Raw genomic sequence first — 12,678 nt, forward strand, 5'->3', positions numbered from 1 at the left:
AGTTCATACCTAAACTAGAGTTAATAACAATGAGTCAGTCTTGGTTCTTTATGAAGGGGTGGGTTATAGAGGTGAGGGGAGCGTTACGGATAATAAAGATGCAAGCATGAAACAACTGAGTGTGTGTGTGAGTGAGTGAGTGAGTGAGTTGATCTGGGAATGAGAGAGGGAACTCCAGAGTAGGAACAACAAAGCTTGTTTCATGAGGAGCCATGCAAGGTAGAAATTTCTAGCAGAGCAGCAAGGACGCCAGACCTGTGGTGGTGCCAAGCTTCATGACAGAACTCTTGAGGGTGACAAAGCTAGAGGTTGAATAACAATGAGGATTACTAAATATTAGGAAGATTAGAGGTGATGAGGGCCTATCCTGGGGAAATAAGGATGGAGCAAGGAAAATGGGCTTCCCAGGTGGCGCTAGTGGTAAAGCACCTGCCTGCCAATGCAGGAGACTGCAGAGACGTGAAATCGATCCCTGGGTTGTGAAGATACCCTGGAGGAGTGAATGGCAAACCACTCCATTAAGTATTCTTGCCTGGAGAATTCCATGGATAGAGGCGGCAGGTGGGCTGCAGTCCATCATAGAGTCAAAAAGCGTCAGACAGGACTGAAGCAACTTGTCTGCAGACAAGGGAAACAGACGAAGTGTTTCACAGGTGAAATGGATGACTTTGTGAATAATAGCTTATAAGGTCTGAGAGAAAGGCTGGACTTGAGAACCTCTCCCAGGTTTCTAGCGTGGGCTCCCCAGTAGAGAGATCAGAATACAGGGAGAGGGGAGTGGGGGAGGATGCCAGAGAAGAGAGATCAGTTTGGAACATGTTGCCTTTGAGATGTCTGCACAAGAGGACTCCACCTTGCACCTCCCATTCTCCAGCTCCGAAGGAGGAGCCCCCAGTCTAATAAAGCTGTCTTGCCAAGATTATTAACAATGCCATCTTCCCAATCTCAGTGGTCACTTCTCTCCCTGTCTTACTCCACTTCTCAACATCAGTTGATGCAGTTGACAGCCCCTTCTTCATGGCTCCTTTGACATACTCTTGCCTTGTTTTCCTTCTGGTTTAGTGGGCTCTCATTTGCTATCTCATTTGTCAGCTCCTCCTCTTCTACCTGATCAAGTGCTCCCGAATCCAGTCCTGGACTCTCCTCCACTCCTGCAGTTCCATAGCTTTAAATATCAGCACTGTTCTGTACTGTCCAATTGGTAGTCATCACCACATGTGACAAGTTGATACTTGAAATGTGGCTAGTCCTATTTGAGATGTGCTATAATCACCAACTCGATGGACGTGAGTTTGAGTGAACTCCGGGAGTTGGTGATGTTCAGGGAGTCCTGGCGTCCTGTAATTCATAGGGTCGCAAAGAGTTGGACATGACTGAGCGACTGAACTGAACTGATAAGTATAAAATACCAGATTTCAAAACAGTGTGAAAAAAATATCTATCTCTCTGGGAATTCCCTGGCGGTCCAGTGGTTAGGACTCCACACTTCCACTGCAGGGAACACAGGTTCGATCCCTGGCTGGGGAACTAAGATCCCACAAGCCTCAAGATGCAACCAAAAAGAAAATCTCATTAATTTTTATACTGATTACATTTTGAATTAATAATATTTATGTATATTGGGTTAAGTAGAATGTTAAAGTTAATTTCACCTGCTTTGACTTTTTAATCTGACAGCTAGAAAACTTTAAATTATGTGTGTGGCTTACATATTTCTATTGGTGCTGATTTATACGCTGATGCCTTCTAAATAACCTCCATTCCAGACTCCTTTCTTAAACAATGACTCCTATTTCAACTGCCTATATAACATCTCTGCATGGATAACTAGTAGGCATTTCAAATCTTACATGTCCAAAGCAGAATCCTTGAGTTCTCTCACACATTCTACCTGTTCCTCCCTAGCTGCTCCCCAGCAAAGTAAATGGCACATCTCTCCACATGTTGCCAGCCACGAGCCTAACATTCATCCTAACGGCTTACTGACTTCAGTGCCAATATCTACTCCCCACCTTTGGAGTTGTCAGCTTCCCTCCAAAACATATCCTGAATCCATGCATGAGCTCCACCACTACTGTTCTTAAAAGACTGATGCTTGAAATGGTGTACTGCAACAGATGTTTAAATTCTTTTTTAAATTTTGCTCATTTTTCATGAGAAACATACCTAGTATGACATTCAAACAGTACCGAAGAGAATTGAGCTCAAGGCAAGACTTTTCCGCCTCCCTCTCCCCAGTTCTTCTGGGAAGCAATCACCTTTTCTAGATTCCTTTGTATCTTTCCAGAGATATCCCACAGTTTTTTTTTTTTTCTTTCAACAGAACAATATAACAAAGAGAATGGCTTCATTTTGTGTAACAGATGCAAAGGATTCTGCCCTATAAATATGTTATACTTAGCAAGTCCTCTATTGATGGACACTTAAGTTGTTTCCAAACTTCTGTACACATTCCTGCTGTGAATTGCCTAAACAATGTTCATTTCACATTTACCTGTAGGATAAATTCTTGAAAGTAGATTTCTGGGACAAAGGGGTATACTTTTAAAATACTGCTCAGTTTAGTTCAGTTGCTCAGTCATGTCCAACTCTTTGCAACCCCATGAACCGCAGCACGCCAGGACACCCTGTCCATCACCAACTCCTGAAGTTTATCTAAACTCATGTCCATTGAGTCAGTGATGCCATCCAACCATCTCATCCTCTGTCATCCCCTTCTCCTCCTGCCCTCAATCTTTCCCAGCATCAGGGTCTTTTCAGATGAGTCAGCTCTTCACATCAGGTAGCCAAAGTATTGGAGTTTCAGCTTCAACATCAGTCCTTCCAATGAACACCCAGGACTGATCTTTAGGATGGACTGGTTGGATCTCCTTGCAGTCCAAGGGACTCTCAAGAGTCTTCTCCAACACCACACTTCAAAAGCATCAATTCTTTGGCGCTCAGCTTTCTGTATAGTCCAACTCTCACATCCATACATGACTACTGGAAAAACCATAGCCTTGACTAGACAGACCTTTGTTGACAAAGTAATCTCTCTGCTTTTTAATATACTGTCTAGGTTGGTCATAACTTTCCTTCCAAGGAGTAAGCGTCCTTTAATTTCATGGCTGCAGTCACCATCTGCAGTGATTTTGGAGCCCCCCAAAATAGTCAGCCACTGTTTCCCCTTCTATTTGCCATGAAGTGATGGGACTGGATGCCATGATCTTAGTTTTCTGAATGTTGAGCTTTAAGCCAACTTTAACTCTCCTCTTTCACTTTCATCAAGAGGCTCTTTAGTTCTTCTGCTACATAGTGTCAAATTGTTCTGATTAAAGTCATACCAGTTTATACTCCACCAGCACTATCCCTAATCAACCTTGTGATCAGAATTTTGGTGTTTGCAAATCTAATAAGTGAAAAACAGTTCTCATAGTGTTGTCTCAAATTGCATTTCTGTTCAAGTTGCAGGTTCAAACCTCTTTATATGATTAATAGTCACATATTCTAGGAATTCTCTTCATATGCTTTTTTATATTTTCAGATGAGTCCTTTGCTTTCTGTCACTGATGAAACCGGCTGTTTGTGAGATAATTTCCTTTGACTATGTTTATGGTGTATTTTTTCATACACTTTTTTAGTGTAAAAAAAAATTTTTTTTTCGTGACTCTGAGGATTTGCTTCTCACACAAGATTTCGACAGCCTTAACTGGGCTTCCTACTTCCACTCTTTGATTTCTATGATATGTTGACCACACAGCAAGTCAGAATGATCTTTTTGGTTCATTTTGGGCTTTGGTCTGTCAAAAGATAATGAGACAACCATCCAATATGTGAACTAAAAACAACAAAACTGGAGTTGTTATGTACTCTTTGTAAGGGAAAGCTGTGTGGGTGGGTAGGTAGGTAGGTGCACACCACCTTAACCAAGTGATCAAAGTTAATATTACCAGTACTGAGATAAACTGACATCATGTGCCTGCTGATATTATGCACTGAAATGGACATAGCCCTGTAGTAGCCCTACCAAAGCTCATGCCCAGATCTAATCATGAGGAAACGCCAGACAAACCCAAATCAAGAGACATTTTACAAAATAACTACCCAGTACACCTTCAAAAAGTCAATGTCATGAGAGACTAAGGATCTGTTCCTGATTAAAGCAGACTAAAGGGACATGATCACTGACTACGTGTGATCCAGAATTTCTTCAGTTGTAAGGAGCATTATCAGGTCAGTTGACAAAATCCACATAAGGCCTATGATTAGATAATTTATACCCAGTCAGTGTCACTTGCTTTATTTTGACCATCTATCACACTGTGGTTATGAGAGAGAAAATACATCATTTTAGAAAACACACTGAAATATTTAGTACCAACTTAACCTGCAACTTACTTTCAAGTACTTTAAAAAAATGTGTATGTGTGCATGCTTACACATGTGTATGTATGTATGTATGTATGCATGCAGAGGGAGGAAAATAAATAAAATGTTAAAAACATTAACATTTAGGGGGTCTGGGTATAGGATATATGGGAATTCTGTGAACTAGTCTTACTTTCATGGAAGTCTAAAATGATGTCTACCAGACATTGACCTGCCCTGAGTGCCTTGTGCGTTCTGGTATTTAAAACACCTTGTACAGGACCCAGCTTGAAAAAACACTAAAGTGGAGGGACGACGTCATTAAACTCAAGGAGAGTTGCTCCAGCTCAAGGTGTAACAAGAAAAGTATATGGACTTGGAAAAACCCATTCCTGCCCACACAATAAACATGCTCATTCTGTCTTCCTTGACCTCTTATAAGTCAAGCAAATCACTTACAATTACCAAGTGATACAAAAATAGGAATGAGGATATAGGTGTAGATTTTATCATCTGGCTGGGATCAAAGGCCATTGGGTTGACCAGCTGGTTTCATTGGTGTGGAGATGGCTGCAGCCTCTGGAGCAAAGTTAGCCCTGTAGGCAGAGAAGAGGGTAGGGTTCTCTCAAAGCTCTAGATTCAGCCTTCACCTACTTTTACTTCCTACCACTCATCCTGAGGGCTGTGTGGGTCAGAACTTTTCACTGTCTCCCTCCTACTCAGAAGCCCAGCTGGAAACCACTTTGTCCTCTTCAGTGTCTTCCTGCCAGGATCTGCCCCAACCCCACCTCTTCACCAGCAGGGTGAGCTTCTAACGTGGGACAAGAGAGAGGAGCGTGAGGTTCTACTTGGGAGTCCAGGAGGAGTGATAAGTGAGCTTGATCTCAAAGAATGGATAAGGTTGAGGAGGAGGAGAGTGAAGGTTTTTCAGGCAGAAGCAACATCATATGCAAAGACTTAGAGATTCAAAATTGAACGTGTGTGAAGGAAAGTGTTAGATGTCTGGCAAAAATAATTTTTAAATTGATTTAAATCCTGGAGCTAGAGTTTTAAGTCTGACTTTTCCATTTATCAACTCATAATGGATATTTTATAGTCTCTGGTCAAGTTTATATAATCAGAATGAAAATTCTGTAGATTCTTGAATGAGGTACCAATTTTAAGAGAAAAAAATACGTGTTTTAGTAGTGTGTGTGTGTGTGTGTGTGTGTGTGTGTGTGTGCGTGCTCAGTTGTGTCCAACTCTTTGCAGCCCCATGGACTGTAGCCCGCCAGACTCCTCTGTCCATGGGATTCCCCAGGCAAGAATACTGGAGTGGGTTGCTATTCCTACTCCAGGGGATCTTCCTGAACAAAGGATGGAACCTGCACCTCCTGGGAAGTAGTGTAGTATAAGATATACTTATAAGATAAGATTGCCCTTACATTTTGGTATTTAATTGACAAAGCTCATGGCCCAGATCATGAAAAGGCATCCACTAGAAGGTCTGGGTAGCCTTGGCTAGTTCACCTACTAATCATTCTTTAAATACTTTCTTTTCCTTTACCTTTTCTTTTGGCATTAGCAACCATGACCTGAGAATCTATGTCTTTCACACATTTTGCCTGGTACCTTGCCTTTGACTGTCAATGGTGTGGACCAAGCTTTTCACCTCTCAGCTCTGGGACTCAGGTAATGTTCCTGTTCATTTGTTAACATTTCTCTCAGCAATATATTTGCAAGGAAGTCCGCTCTGAATATCTACTTCCTCTGCCCAAAATATAAAATCCACTCATTTATAAGGAAAAATAGCATGACATAAGCTTGAAATGATGTCCTCATAAAGCATAATTTTAAAAGTCTCTTGAAACACAAGTGCTTTTGCAATAAGGAAAGATACCATGTGACTACAGTCATACTATATGACTATAATCATAAGCCTAAATGATTTAGGCTTATTTTGGATTTTAGCAACATAATTTTCCCATCAGTTAATTAAAAGACGCTTACTCCTTGGAAGGAAAGTTGTGACCAACCTAGACAGCGTATTAAAAAGCAGAGACATTACTTTGCCAACAAAGGTCCGTCTAGTCAAGGCTATGGTTTTTCCAGTAGTCATATATGGATGTGAGAGTTGGACTATAAAGAAAGCTGAACACCAAAGAATTGGTGCTTTTGAACTGTGGTGTTGGAGAAGACTCTTGAGAGTCCCTTGGACTGCAAGGAGATCCAACCAGTCCATTCTAAAGGAAATCAGTCTTGGGTGTTCATTGGAAGGACTGATGCTGAAGCTGAAACTGCAATACTTTGGCCACCTGATTCGAAGAGCTGACTCATTTGAAAAGATCCTGATGGTGGGAAAGATTGAGGGCGGGAGGAGAAGGGGATGACAGAGGATGAGATGGTTGGATGACATCACCGACTTGATGGACATGGGTTTGGGTAAACTCTGGGAGTTGGTGATGGACAGGGAGGCCTGGCTTGCTGCAGTTCATGGGGTTGCAGAGTCGGATACGACTGAGCAACTGAGCTGAACTTTCCATCAGTAAAAATCATATTTGTGACTTGCATACTTTATTGGGATATCAAAGTAACAGTGGAATTTTTAAGCATGTCCGTGTCCTCATACAGAAAAAAAATATGAACAAAAAATACTAGTCTTAATGTCTTTTGGGAACAAAGCCTTGAATCTAAAATAATTAAAGCCAAAGAGCAGTCTTTATGGGTCAGACCCTCTGCAGCCAAACTTTTTTTTAAAGGTCTGAACAAATGTTTGCATGCTCAATAAATAATGCTTTTAATTGTATAGCAAAATACACAAGAACTATTTAGATCTATTTTACACACTTCCAATGGAATAATTTTATTGTTTTCCTCATTTGTTTATGGCAAACTTGAGTCTAGAAGGAGCAGTTTGTTGCAATACAAATTAGTGAGTGAACAAAGATTAAACAGTAATGTACTATATAACTTACTTCAAACCTATGGCTAAAAGAAGGAACAAAAGTGAAAGTGAAGTCGCTCAGTCGTGTTTGACTCTTTGTGACCCCATGGACTGTAGCCCACCAGGCTCCTCTGTCCATGGGATTTTCCAGGCAAGAATACTGGAGTAGGTTGCCATTTCCTTCTCCAGGAGATCTTCCCAACCCAGGGATTGAACCCAGGTCTGAAAGGGATTGTAAAATATATTACATTATTTCTATATATGACTATTCCACTGAATGAAAAAATTCATTAAAAATGCAAAAATTGGGACTTCCCTGATGGTCCGGTGGTTAAAACTCTGAGCTTCCACTGCAGGGGGCACAGGTTCAATCCTTCATTGGGAAATCAAGATCCCACATGCCTTGTGGCACAGCCTAAAAATTAAAAAAAAATTTTTTTTAATGCAAAATTCGATGAAAGTATAAAAAATATATGAGGCAATATGACCAAAAAAAACTAAAAAGATACATAATACAGACCTTAGAAATGAGGAGGAAAAGATAAAAACAAACAAATAAGACAACACCAAAACCAGCCCCTTGAAAAAGCTGCTTTAGAAAGTAAATCTGAGTGCGCCAGTACAGGAGCACACAAGGTTCCCCAGTGGGAAGAGTGAAAAATGGGAAGGGGGAAGTTCTTACACCTTAGAGCTCAGAGCCTCTGATCCCAGCATGACTGTTAGAGCTCTAAGTACTTGAGTGTAAAGTGTAAGAGTAAATATATGTGTTTCCATTCATACACAGACCCCCAGACTGACACATTACTATCTGTTTTGAAAACCAATTGGAGAGATGGGACCTGCCCCAAAGATACTAAACTGGTGAATTTGTCAGGATGAAGAAGAGAAAAGGCTGGCTTATGGGTAACAAAGATATGTACAATGCCTTATGAGATGCCATCCACAGTTGCCCCAAATTTCTAATACCAATGGTTAAATTTATGCCCTTCAGACTTCAATTTTTAATAAAGTTAGAATCTGCCTACAATGCAGGAGACACAGGAGATGCAGATTCAATCCCTGGGTTGGGAAGATTCCATGGAGAAGGAAATGGCAACCCATTCCAGTATTCTTGCCTGAAAATCCCATGGACAGAGTAACCTGGTGGACTATAGTTCAAAAGGTTGCAAAGAGTTGGACACAACTGAGTGACTAAGCACACACACCTCTCTCTTACTACATGTTATCTGTGTATGAATTCTTCTTTCAACTTATTTCTGTTTTTCTCTTTATGTGTCTATATTCATTCATCCATATGTCTATATATTTATTTGCCTGTTTGTCTACTATAGTTGTGGAAGTCTGTGTTATTGTCTAATTGCAAAAATCATTGTATTTTTCCTCCTTAATAACAGATGAAAGAATAAGTAATATTACATCTTCTAATTGAAAAAATACAAAGGAACTCTCCCTCTCTTGGTTTTATATATATATATATATATATATATATATATATATACACACACACACACACATATATGTGTGTGTATATATGAATATAAACAATGAAATATGTTCACATACTTATGAATTACATGTTGAGAAAGAGAAAGACAAAGGATGAGCAAATATATTAAGAAAGAATTAAGCTGATAGAGGAACAGCCATAGGACGTGTGTGTGGACACTCCTTATGCCCGTTACAGATTTACTGTCTGACCTCTAGCTCATCCTTTCTCCCTCTTCTGTGATAATTTAAATATGCTTCCTTTGCCAAGTGGCCCCAGTTAAGTTTTGTCAGTAGATGGCAAAGGAGAGACATCTCAGATGGAAAGGGTTTCCCCCTCCAGTCCTTCTGTGCTCCATCCAGAGTTTCCTGTGAGTGCCCAGGCACTCCAGCTCCCAGTTCCTGCAGTACCGTGGTTGGTTGGTGTTTTTCTTTTTTTAAGGAAAAATGTTAAGAAAACTACAATTTTAATAGAAGAAAGAAATAGAATACTATAAAATGAGTACTATTGCAAAACCATACAATAAAACGACCTCTGAAATTCAAAGTGAGATGAGGAAAGAGAAAAGGATGAGACAAAATTAAATTAGATTAGATTAGATTAAATTTCAGTAACCAGCTTGCTGGAAGAACAATGATAGAAAGAGAAATATGAGCATACCTCTACAGAAGCAATGGCAGATTTTACAACCTGGGAAGCAGTTAATCTTCCCTACTCTAATCTTGAAATTTAAGTCGGCACACACCCATGTTAAACAGATCAGTGTAAAATCTTGAATTAAACAATCTTACTAGATTCTGGTTCACCTATTGTCATCTGTTCAAGCATGATTTGTCTGTAAATAGTGCAGAGTCAATGTATGATTCAATTCATACATGTAAACCCACATATTTTAATTATCTGTTTCAGATAGCTATCTACCTATATATGTATGTGTGTATATATCTCTACCTATACATATAGATATATGTACATCTGTATCTATCTGTAGAAATGACTGCCCCTGATAGATTGTTTCAGTGTATATATCTGGCAGCTGGCCCATGAAAGACAAAGACAAGTATCACAGGTATCATATCTGACTTGAAATGCCTTTCTCATCCATCTCTACCATGCCTGATTCACCATACATTTATAGTACAATAAAATTTTTAATTATCTCCTGGCTTAGGTTAAAAAAACAACAGTATTGTTATCTATGTCAGTCATTGAGTGGTTTCTCTCTGCCTAATAATCTATCCTGAAAAACTCTCCATATCAGTTCATATAGATCTTAATCTTTCTTTTCTTTCTCTTACCTGCATAGCGCTGTGTCATATGTATGCACCATCATTTATTCAGCCACTCTCCTATATTGGGGCATTTATTAAATATTCAATATTTTGCAATTATAAATCATGTTACAATAAATAACTTCATGCATATGTATTTTATATTGTCAGAGGTGTCTCAGTCTAAAGTGGGATTGCTGGGTCAACAAATAAATGCATACGTGGTTCTGTTGGATGTTGCCCAATTTCCCTTTAAAGGGTTTGTAACATTTTGTGTTGTGAAAATACCTGTTTTCAAGAGGCAGTCCTAAGATGGCGGAGGAGTAGAATGGGGAGACCACTTTCTCCCCCACAAAGTCATCAAAAGAACATTTGAAAGCTGAGTAAATTCCACAAGACAACTTCTGAATGCTGGCAGAGGACATCAGGCACCCAGAAAAGCAGCCCATTGTCTTTGAAAGAAGGTAGGAAAAAATATGAAAGATAAAAAGAGAGACAAAAGAGGTAGGGACGGAGATCCATCCTTGGAATGGAGTCTTAAAAAGGAGAGAAGTTTCCAAACACCAGGAAACACTCTCACCAGCGAGTCTGTGGTGAGCCTTGGAACCTCAGAGGGCAACATAACTGGGAGGAAAAATAAATAATTAAACCCCACAGATTATATGCCCAAGTGCAGACACCCGCATCCGCCACTAGCAAGCGGGGGCTGGGCAGGGAGGCACGGGCTGCATTGCTTAGAGTAAGGACCGAGCCTGAATGCCCCGAGGGCAATCTGAGGGAACTAACTTAAGATAGCAAACCAGAATGTGGGATAGCTACCCCCCAAAAGCCCTAACCTAAGACACCACCAGGCCCGCTCACAGAACAAAGGACTGAGCAGAGCTAGCCGGCTGCAGACCAGCCCATCCCCCGCCAGAGACAGGCAGGCGAGGGCAGCCAGAGCTGCAAGGGGGCAATCGCGGCCCCAGAGAGGCATCATCTACCAAACTGCAAACAGGCTTCATTGCTAACCAAGACTTCTTGGGATTCTGGACAGTCGACATCCGCCTGAGAAGGTGCGCCAGTTGTACACCCAGAAAACCGAGCGGCAGGGATGGGGGAGGCGATAAGTGGCAGCGACCGCACTCGCCAAACACCTGGTCACCTGAGCAGCATGGACCTGGGAAGGGCACAAAACGCAGGCCCAATTGAGTCTATGCCTTTGTGGAGTACCCGAGTACCTGAACCTGAGCAGCTTAGACCTGGGAAGTGCATGCAACCCAGGGCCGGCCTCAGACAGTTCCCAGCAGAACAACCTAGAGCCTAAGCAGTGTAGACAGGGAAAGCACACGCACCGTGAACAGGGACAAACCCAGTGTGGACGAGACACTGCGCACAGGCCAGTGTTACTTCTTTGCAGTGTTCCTCCCTCCCCACAGCACTTCTGAACAAGTGAGCCTAAAAAAGTGTCCACCACCGCCCCCTTCTGTCAGGGTGGAAATTAGACACAGAAGAGACCAGCAAACAGAAGAAGCTAAAACAGAGGGAACCTCCTTGGCAGTGACAGATGGAGAAGTCTTGAGGCTACTGTTTAAGACTGAAAACCAGAGGCAGGAGGCTTAAGTCCAAATCCTGAGAACACCAGAAAATTCCTGATTCCAGGGAACATTAATTGGCAGGAGCTCATCAAACGCCTCCATACCTACAGTGAAACCAAGCACCACCCAAGGACCAACAAGTTCCAGAGCAAGACATACCATGCAGATTCTCCAGCAACATAGGAACATAGCCCTGAGCTTCAATATACAGGCTGCCCAAAGTCACTCCAAACCCATTAACATCTCATAACTCATTACTGGACACTTCATTGCACTCCAGAGAGAAGAAACCAGCTCCACCCACCAGAACACCGACACAAGCTTCCCTAACCAGGAAACCTTGACAAGCCACCTGTCCAACCCCACCCACAACAAGGAACCTCCACAATAAAGAGAACTCCACAAACTACCAGAATACAGAAAGGCCACCCCAAACACAGCAAGGTAAACAAGATGAAAAGGCAGAGAAATACCCAGCAGGTAAAGGAACAGGATAAATGCTCACCAAACCAAACAAAAGAGGAAGAGATAGGGAATCTACCTGATAAAGAATTCCGAATAATGATAGTGAAAATGATCCAAAATCTTGAAAACAAAATGGAGTTACAGATAAATAGCCTGGAGACAAGGATCGAGAAGATGCAAGAAAGGTTTAACAAGGACCTAGAAGAAATAAAAAAGAGTCAATATATAGTGAATAATGCAATAAATGAGATCAAAAACACTCTGGAGGGAATCAACAATAGAATAATGGAGGCAGAAGATAGGATAAGTGAGGTAGAAGATAGAATAGTAGAAATAAATGAAACAGAGAGGAAAAAAGAAAAACGAATTAAAAGAAATGAGGACAATCTCAGAGACCTCCAGGACAATGTTAAATGCCTCAACATTCGAATCATAGGAGTCCCAGAAGAAGAAGACAAAAAGAAAGACCATGAGAAAATACTTGAGGAGTTAATAGTTGAAAACTTCCCTAAAATGGGGAAGGAAATAATCACCCAAGTCCAAGAAACCCAGAGTGTCCAAAACAGGTTAAACCCAAGGTGAAACACCCCAAGACACATATTAATCAAA

The sequence above is a fragment of the Bos javanicus genome, chromosome 1 (assembly GCF_032452875.1).
Source record: "Bos javanicus breed banteng chromosome 1, ARS-OSU_banteng_1.0, whole genome shotgun sequence".
In the NCBI taxonomy this organism is placed as follows: Eukaryota; Metazoa; Chordata; class Mammalia; order Artiodactyla; family Bovidae; genus Bos; species Bos javanicus.